The sequence below is a fragment of the Zingiber officinale genome, unplaced genomic scaffold (assembly GCF_018446385.1).
Source record: "Zingiber officinale cultivar Zhangliang unplaced genomic scaffold, Zo_v1.1 ctg70, whole genome shotgun sequence".
NCBI classification, from domain to species: Eukaryota; Viridiplantae; Streptophyta; class Magnoliopsida; order Zingiberales; family Zingiberaceae; genus Zingiber; species Zingiber officinale.
Window position 1 is genome coordinate 1,119,324 of NW_024589966.1, and position 10,011 is coordinate 1,129,334.

The window sequence follows — 10,011 nt, forward strand, 5'->3', positions numbered from 1 at the left end:
AGATTAGGAGGGTCAGAGGGTCCCGCCATAAAAACATCAGCTGTATTTGCACTTAAAGCAAGAATGAGCTTTTGCTTTCAAAATTCTTCTGCGCTCAAGTTTAGGCACGACTTTGCTGATTGTAGAAGTCAGATAGCTCTACTTCACTTTTACGAATTATTGTGATCACTTATTCGACCGTGAAGGTCCGAGTGAGAACGCCTAAAAACCCATCAGCAGTATTTTAGGAAGATGAAAGGGAGAAACTGCCTAAGCTTAAGCAGCAGTTCCAGTTCGCAGTTGAACTTTCTCGGCACAACCCCTCTGACTTACGAGTTCTGGTTCGGGATAGCTCAGTTGGTAGGATTCCTGGATGATGCATGGGAAAGAGTCGGGATAGCTCAGTTGGTAGAGCAGAGGACTGAAAATCCTCGTGTCACCAGTTCAAATCTGGTTCCTGACACGTAAATAATGTATCGCTTCATACAAGATCATTGGTTTCAACGGGATCTCTTTCTCTCGTTCGGGACGGGAATGGAAACTCAAATAAGCTCTTTTGCCCGTGAAAGCAAGAAAGATATAATTAGCACTTGGTTTCCTCCCGAGTGCTTTGAAGCTCTTCTCCTGGTTCGGCTCGGGGTCCCATTCATTCATTTCTCATGGAAGATATTGAAACAGGAGCCAGGAGCAGCTGCCGGCAGTTTGAACTCAGTCCCGAAGAAAAATTAAAAAAGTCTAGCCTGCCATGCACCCTTGCTTCACGCCAGTAATTCACTATCTTCTGAAAAGACCTATTTCTGATTTAAAGACGAGAGATTTCGAACCTTCAGACGTAGAGCCGTCTATGCTTAGCGCCCTTAAGGTAGAGCCAAGTCCCTATGGAGACTACCGGTCCTGTGAAAAATTCAAACAGTATTTTCTTTGCTTCTCATCCCTAACTAATTCAATAAGTGGGGAAAAGATGCTTATCTGCTATGTTCTTGATTCAACTACTATGGTAATCACTGAAGAACTCTCCAGGGCAGCGGCAGTTAGGGCACCCGGTTCTAGAAGTTCATATCCCGAGTCAGCTCTTTCAAGAGATCTTTTCTTGGGTCTTTCGTTCTCCATTCACACGTCGAATATTTTCTCACTCGTTCCTTCTTTCCTCGTACGTAGGTCTAGTACTAAGCTAAACTCAAGCAAGTAAGGAGTCGGATAAGTATTAACTTAAATCATATGTAATTCACGAGAAGCTATGCGGTTGGTTTCATTCTGTACCGTATGAGTCCTCCGCAGCAGTTGGATTCCGTCCCGACCCCGAGAAAGTGCTTTCTGGTGTTTTTGTCCTTTCTGTTTTCTCGCCACGTCGCTAGTAATATATGGTATCGCAGCAAGAGGTCTAACATATTCAAAACTACTCGACGATCTACCGTTATCACTCGTTCCTCATTCAAAGGAGAAAGAGAAGCTGGCGTATATCCTCTTGTTCAAACTAATACGCCATGAACTCAAGCTGAATGGTCAAATCCCGGTAGCAGTCAGAGGGAAAAAGAGGTACAATAAAGAAGATCCTTTATTCGGTGTCTGAGGCACGACTGAAAGAGAATAGTTGAGTAGGCGAGAGGAGCGAATATAATGACGCGCGAGAGCGTATACGCGAGAGGGACGAGAAGTGCTCGAGCAATAAGCGAGAGGGTATGAAATAGCTCGACCAAGAAGGCCCGAGGAACGACGGGAGATCGACCGATAGGGAGAGAGAGAGGGTCAAAATCTAATGCGAAGTTGCATAAACCGGGGTTATACTGAAACTTGTGTAAAGGAAAGGGGTGCCATGTTAGACCCACGGAACGGTATGCAATGCCTAAAAGAGAAAGCCTTAACGCAACGCCATGAAGAGTAGAAGCTCAGTTCGGTTGCTGTTCGGGGTTAGAGGGAAAGGTGTACGCGCGGAAGTCAATTAAGAGAGTTTCTTATAATATGCACGACTGCTGCTTGGAAAGTGAAGTGCTACTGACAAGAGTTCGAGTTCTGTGTTCATGGCATGTGAGTTCTGGCTAGGCACCTTCTGGTAGGCTTCTCTCTTATATGAAATCAGTATATGAACGTCTTGTCTCTTTCATTAATTTATATATTGAATATAAAGAAAAAAGTCAGAAAGCGGATGAATCTAAAGTGTAGTAAGAAAGCGGATTCAATTCTGGAAAGACAAGAAAGTGTTCGCAAGCAAAGCGGTTCACTCGTACTTGACGCGAGCATTCCTGAAGGTTCCACTCCAGTTGTTCTAGGTTTAAGTGAATGAGAAGAGACTGAGTTCTAGGCAAATCCGAACCACCTTTCAGTTTAGTCTCTGAATGGCATTGTGCCAATAGCTGCCGTAAGGGAGAGGGACGGTAGAGTTCATGGCCGATAGCCATTACAGCAATAAATAATAGCTTCTGCTGCGCAGCGACGTGAACGACCTCTTGCTGCATCGCGACGTCGCCCCGTCGTTATACTCGGCCCTTGCCTTGTCAGCTGCCATGAACTCTTTTCTAACCATATTAGACTGTTGTTAGCGGGCTCGAGCGACAGCGAGAGAAAGAAAGAGGGCTCTTCAGTCTCCCTTTTTTTTGATTATCGGGAGCATCACTCTCAAATTATATCCGCTTACAAGATGGAGAATCTACATGAGATCACTTTCCCTTTTCTTCTGCAATTGGCCTCTTCAAATTGTCCTGTGGATCATAGCGAGTTGGAGAGTAGCAAAGCTCTACCAACCCCACCAATTTACAATACAAAATTACGAGGAGAGGTACGAGCAAAGCGACGGACGATATCTACTGCGACGTGAAGACGGGGTAGCCTCTACCATAAAGGAAGAACGGATTTTTTCCTTCAACCGTTATTCGAAGAGAATCACATCCCATTACGTCGTTTACAGCTCTTGCTTTGATACAATGGGAAAGCGTGGCCGTGGTACGCAACCAAGAAGTTCTCTTCCGCTGCTAGCCATGCTTACGCACTTTGCTTGTCTAATTCCACCCCACTCACTAAATTTCGGGTCTTCTTTTTCAGCTCCAATCACTCGAGAATTTCCACAAGCACGGTCCAGAGATTCTTTCACAAAAGATTCCATGGTTTATTGGTCTTATAATATAATGAAACGTATAGGGCTTTGTCACCTTTCCAACTATCTCTCGGTAAGATTTTCTTGGCCCAAGCCTTTCCTTTATTTGTTGAGGTAGGCCAATTCTAAGTTCTTTATGTTTATACAAATTCTTATTCGTTCAGATCTCCTTCCTATTAATCTGGAAGTTCTTCTCAGATAAAAGGAAATGATTCAGTTCTATAGCTAAAGAAATGAGTTCTCGAACGAGCAATCGAAAAGGAAGGGAAGATCAGTCTAAATAGAACAGAACGTGCGCGGGAAGAGAAGAGACGTATAAATAGAACAGCAAGAGCCGGAAGAGAAGCTACAACTGGATCATATCATATGGAAGCGAGAGATTCAGAAAGTTCTCAGTTAATTCCATTCCCACCAGGGAAAGAAACCGTGCCCTTAGTCTTTTATGTTAATGGCGTTTCCTAGAAGGGAAAAGGCTGCTGCTCCTCGTCACTGTCGTTCTAACCTTTCCTTTCCTAAGATCTGGAATGAAAGTGAACTTTGAACTCAAGTACGGGAAAAGATCTGAAGAAGCAACAATATGCTTCACACATGCATCAAGAGTCAGAGTTCAAGATTCAATTCTCAGTCTCATGAACAACTACTTTCTTTCCACAGCAACCACAGCAACACCCAACCCCCATCATAAGTATTTGTAGGCTTTAGGCCATAAAATACTTATGATGTAGGGGGGTACCATCAGCAGTATTTGTAGGCTCAACGGCCATTTACTCTTACCCTAGTGGTCGAGCCCTCCGTCCCTCTCCTAGAGTGAACTTTGAACTTTCATTCTCGTAGATCGAGCCAAGTTAAGTAAGTTCCAGTAGCGCTTCCCTTATATATAACTTTGTGGGCTGCGGTCCCGTGAAGTACTTAAGTAAGTGCCCCGGAGCCGCTTTCCATCAGCAGTATTTTGTCGAATGAAAGCGAATTCGTGAACTCAAGGTAGGGATAAGAGAATCAGATGCTATGTGCGTAACGTAACACGAAGAACCTCTCAGTCTCATGAACTTTCTTTCCTCTCCCGAGTCAAAAGTTCACTTTCATTCCATTGGATCGAGAACGCTCTTCAGAACACTTGCTTAGCCACGAGTGGTCGGGCCCGCGAAGTACTTAAGTAAGTGCCACGGCTGCCTAAGATCAGGAATTTCAGTTAACTTTGAACTCAGGAAAAGAGAAGTGAAAGAAAGAATGAGCCCCCCGATAAGGAGGCTTAATGGGTCGAAAGAATGAGCCCCCTGATAAGGAGGCTTAATGGGTCAGAGCAAGAGTGATTCAAAAGCCTTGCGCCTTGCCTTATTCATTCGTTCCGGTCGGAGGCAGCCTAAGATCTTTAATTCGAAGTTCACTTTGAACTCAGTAAAATAGAAGGTTTTTCTTCAGTTCAGCCCCCCGATAAGGAGGCTTTCTAGTTCTTCATCAGCCTTATGAATATGAATTCGTTCAATATAGTTTCGGTCAGAGCAAGAGTTCAAGAGAAGCGTCAGTCTTGGTCTTCAGCCTTATTCATTCGTTCCGGTCTCCTAAGCCTAAGATCAGGAATTTCAGTTCAAACTCAAGTTCACTCAAGTAAAAGAGAAGTAGAAAGACTTTGTCCCCGGCGGTCTTTGCGAACGAGGTCCGAGTGAGAACGACGGTAGACGTGGAGTGTTTTTCTTAAAGGATTCGGACTCAGGAAAGGGAATGAACTTCTAAACTCGAAAGCCAGTTTTCGTTCCTTGTTTTCGTTTTCGGACTCAGGAAAGGGACGAGTGAAACGACGTGGAGAGCAGAGAGGGAAGGATCCTATAAACTCAGAACCCAGTTTGAGTCTTTTTAGGGCTTTTTTCCACTTTACCTGCTAAACTCGAAAGCCAGTTTTTTCTTTCTTTTCAACTTCGCTCGCAAACTCGAAACCAGCAACAGGTCGTGAATGGCAGGGCCATTCACTCTTACCCTATGGAGAAAAGCCCCCGTCGTTTCACTCGGACCTCGTTTTTGATTTCTTTAAGGCCTTAAGGGAAAGATTCAGTTCTTTAACTTGACCTGCATCGAAACCCAGTTTGAGTTTTTTTAGGATTCGGACTCTGGCTTCCAGGGAAGAACTTATAAACTGATTTCGCTGTTTTTGTTTTTTCTTAAAAAGTGATTTCGCTCGCTGTTTTTGTTTTTTAAATAAGAAGTCAGAAGCTAACTACGTTAAGGACACGGGCTCTCCTAACCATACCCCCTATCCGGGATTCATATAGAGTTGGAGCTCAACTATGATAATGACGCGTGAACAATCCTTGAACCCGTTGGAAGTCAGCTCTTTATCAAATGGTCTTCGTTCCCATTCAGCTGTCCAGGCATCCCCGTAGCTGCTTTTTCCGCCGCTCCGGTAAAGGACAACCAAACAACAGCTAACTAGGCTAATTAAAGAAACTCATCATACTCATCATACCCAATATGAGACAAAAGCCACTCAGCATAACTCTTTGAACGAGTACTTGAGACAAAAGCCACTCAGCATAACTCTTTGAACGAGTACTTCTTAATTTAGTAAGTTTGTTGGGTAGATCTTTCGTAGTTTTTAATAGCCATGAACTATATTACTCTAATCTGTTGCTAGGACTGATCACTTAATCTTTATCTTACGAGTCTGAATCTTTATCTTACGAGTACTTTATAACCTCTCCTCTTTCCATGAACTCTACCACGTCGCTATCGCTCGTCCCACAGCAACCACAGCAACACCCAACCCCCATCATAAGTATTAAATGGCTTTAGGCCATTTAGATTAATACTGATGTGTATTCTTTGGCCATCAGCAGTATTTGTAGGCTTTAGGCCATTTAGATTAATACTGATGTGTATTCTTTGGCCCTTATGGTCGAGCCCTATCCTTTCGTCTACCCAAAATACTACTGATGGGTTTTTAGGTAGTCACACGTCGCTATCGCTCGTACCTTGCTTTCGCTGTCAGCACGAGCAAGAGGTCTAACATCGTCGGAATGAACTCTACTGTTGATGCATGTGTTCAGCATTACGCATCTTCTGAGTTGCATTTCTTTATCCCGTACTTTCGTTCACTTTTTCGCTTTCATTCGACGATCTTGGGCATATTAAGAACGCTCCGAACAGCTGACCGGCTAGGCGGGAAGGGTACTATGAGTTTCGTTTTGTCCACAATATGCGAAGCTCGGAGTCTCGAAATACTTTAATTCAAGAACTTCGTTAACTGGTACGTACGAGTTCATGGCCATCCATTCACGCTGTAATCTGCTGCAAAGCGACGTCGACGTGGAGACCCTTGGGGGAAAGAGTTCATGGTCGATAGCCATGTTAGACCTCTTGCTAGAGGAACGACCATAGGGATCGAGCGTAAGCTAGAGCAACGAGTGAAACAGTAGTAGACGTGGAGACCAAACGAGTGAAACAGTAGTAGACGTGGAGACCATAAGAGAGAGGAATTCTCTCATCTTTTCATCTTTATATAACGAACGTCAAACCGTACCAAAATATATGCCATTCCGATTGTCAAACCGTACCGCCATTCTGATTATATGATTTTCTTATATAATGAATCGCGACGTGAAATTCAAGTATTCAATGTCATTTCCATTCGCTCTCTTATTAGATGAACGACTTTTGGGCGAGAGAAACGAATCTACTTATAATGCAAAGCCGGAGCGAACACGACTTTCTTATCAAAACTCTTGGGGAGCTACACTCAAAGCTTCAGTCCGATCCGTACGCTTTTTGAGTATCTTCTGTGCCCGTTGCAGTTCTTGCTTCAATAGTTTGATCTCCTTCTCTGCCGCTCCTTAATAAGTCCCTCTCTTTATGGCTTTCTTTTGGGCATGGTGAAAGGCTAGGCACGGGAAGAGAAAGATCGTCGAATGAAAAGAGTCAAGTAAGGTACGGCACTAATTACATTAACAGGTGACCGTTCAAAAGTGAAGGTACGAGTGCAACGCACGAGCGATAGCGACGTGATAACGACGGTAGACGTGGAGTTCATTCCTGAAGTTCATGGCAACATTCACGACGAGGGTAGAAGAGATTCCAAGACTATGGGAGCAAAGGCAATGACGACTCCTGTAATTCTTTTATTCGACCTCTGTAGCCCCAAGGGCAACCCCGTCCCACGTCGCCCCGTCTAAGCACTCGGCCCTTCCATTCACTCTTCCACGTCGTTCTCACTCGGACCTCCCATATTGAGTTCTTAGGAGAATGCCTTCCGAGCCGTAGTTTATTGATTTTTGAGCAGCAAGGGACGAGGGACGACTGAACAGGAGGGCTCTATCTTTCAGCTTGAGTTCGCAGACGAACATCGAATGGGAGCTCCACCTGGGTTCAAGGAGACCGTACGGGATCATGGTCAAAGTTCTTTATAATAAGAATAGGCTGCGCTTACTGGACTTAGAACTTTCAATAAAAACTATTCCAACCTCTCTTATTGAAGAGAAGATTAAGCATCTAGTTGGAGATTCTTATGTTTATAAACTCATTTCATCCTTTCTGAATCTCCCTATCATTGATTACGATTTAAATAGAAATTCCCTTGGTGCTATTCCACCTGTTGGTCAAATAACTACGGTCTTCTTTAATATAATACTAATGCATACCTTCGATCGTGATTTTCCGAAGGATCAGATTCATCAATGAAGTCTTTATTTCGACTACTGGAAATGTCTTAGACGAGATAGCTGTATATTTGCTATTGGGAGAACTAGGTCTGGCAGGAAGGATGGTGTCTATTGGACCAGGTGATCATCCCCTTCAGTGTAATCATAATATGCTTCTGTATTTGGACTATGATAGTAAGCTATACCTGTGTGATAAAAAGGAATATTATTAGTTGATGTTAATTCCTGAATTGAGTCTTCATTCTCCATCGCTATACCATTTTAGGCTTTGCTCTTACCGAAGCTATTGCATTGTTTGAGTATGGTTTCCCACCAGCCCCCCTCAGGGGGGCAGGAAAGAAATGCCGGAAATAAAGGGAAGAGATTGAACTCTTTGGTTCGGGGCGCCATTCAGTCTACCCCTGTCGGTCGAGCACGTTAGGTCCGTTGCAGCTCATCCTTAAATCAACGTAGGCTCGGAAGGGGATGAGAGTGATTCTCTTCCAGTTCTTCATGGAACGCTGTCCTGTGAGTCTGATAGTAGAAAGATGTCCATTAAGTCATCTACCGGCACCATTGTAATACAAAAGAAGAGAAGGTCCCCGTTACGTTACTTGCTCCTCTGCCCCTGTCCTAATGAGTTCAGTAGAGTTTATGGAACGAGATGTAGATGGTTTACGTTCGCTGTCCTATTTATATATGCTGTCCCGGCATCTCCTAGGTTTCGTTCTTCCGGGTATCTCATCTTTTGTACATTCCTAGCTCGAGCGTAAGCGAGAGAGACGAAGAGCTGCAGACTATGAAGAGGCTTGGTTCACTGCTTTCTGATTAGTATGCCCTAAGCGACCAATAGCTATAGTGTCTGACTCGTCCGGGTCAAGGTGAGACAAGAAGGATCAGATGCTCAACTGAAAGGATATTCAATCACATTGGGAATTCCAAAAGAGAATCCTTACTGGACGGCAAGGACACCTCGACCTCTGACTCATCCTCGGATACAGAAAGCTCAGAAGAGGAAGAGCTCGAGTCTGAAGAAGATGCATTTTGACCTGGTAAGCACTAGCCTGCGGCCTTTGGTCCTTAACTTGAATGCTATGTTCGCCCGGCGCAACTGCCCGGATCAGATCATTCGGACCATCCTTTGGAAGGAGACGAGGAGCAGGACCAGGTGAGTAGGGATGGAGTGGGTCGCATGTGAAGAGTAAGGGTATACCCGACTGATAAATATTAATAGGGGAGCGACGTGGTAAGAATGAAGGTCTCTGTCTTGGAACTAGCCGGAAGTAGAGATCGACTTGCTAATGAGGCCGTCTTCCTTTATTTCTTTTGATGAGGTACCCTGAAGAGTGTGTGCCTTGTGAAAAGCACAGTCCTCTTGTTGAGCGTCCCGACCGCTATTACCTCTCATTATGCAGGTTTTTTCAGTGATCATGTTACGAAAGACGACAAGAGACGGAGCTTCGGAAATCGAGATCGAGAGTGCACTCGAAGAGGGTCAGAGAGGGTGAAAAGCACGGGATGTGCTGGTCTGTGCTGATCTACCTCGATGTGCGATAGAAAAAGCACTCAAAAAAGCACGGAATGCGCGGAGAGAGGGAAATCCTTTCATGACGGCCCAAAGAGGAAGGTCCTAAGGAGAGTCTAGTAGAAGGAGAGTAGAGTAGAGAGTGTGGCTATTGAAAAGAAAGAAAAGATAATATGATAAGAGAAGATTCAAAGCCGCGAAAGCACTCTTTAAATCGAATTAGAAAGTGGCAAAATAGAAGCGGACTTAATGTGCTTTGTTCACGTATCTTATTGCCCTCGAGCGATGGCAAATCTGATCCTCCATTGTATGATGCTTCACAGAGCACATTCTCTTCATTATCATTCCTGTCGTTCATGGCAAGAGTGATAGGTTTCTTTTTCTATTGCCCTCGTTAGCTCTTTCGCGGGAGAGGATTCAACAACAAATACTAGTTCCGGACGGGCCAAAGCTAATTTAAGGTGCTATGCCTACCGAACCGGCTGAGACAGATCTTTTATGCAATGCCTTATAGTCATATAACCAAGCTAATAAAGATTCTTTCTCAGCAATGAATCTAGATCCGTGCACAGAAGAGAAAGAAAGAGTCAATGAGCGGGTAAAGGAGAGAGACTCAGATTCTCGGATTGAGAGTGAGTCAGAGACCTTTCGACAAGACCATTTCAAGAGTGAAGAGCGAAAGCTTGTTCGCGGAAGAGTCTCACAAGCACAGTACGAAAATTGAAGCTATTCCATTTTTTGTCTATTTTTCCCACTCTTTCATACCTCTTTAATCGCACAGTTCTTATTCTCAT

At 44.2% G+C, this 10,011-nt stretch overlaps 1 non-coding gene across 1 annotated transcript; it reads left to right on the plus strand.

Moving 5' to 3' along the window:
* Positions 1-369: 369 nt before the first annotated feature.
* TRNAF-GAA lies at positions 370-442 on the plus strand. Its single transcript has one exon. It is a non-coding gene; the product is annotated as a tRNA-Phe (tRNA).
* Positions 443-10,011: the final 9,569 nt, after the last annotated feature.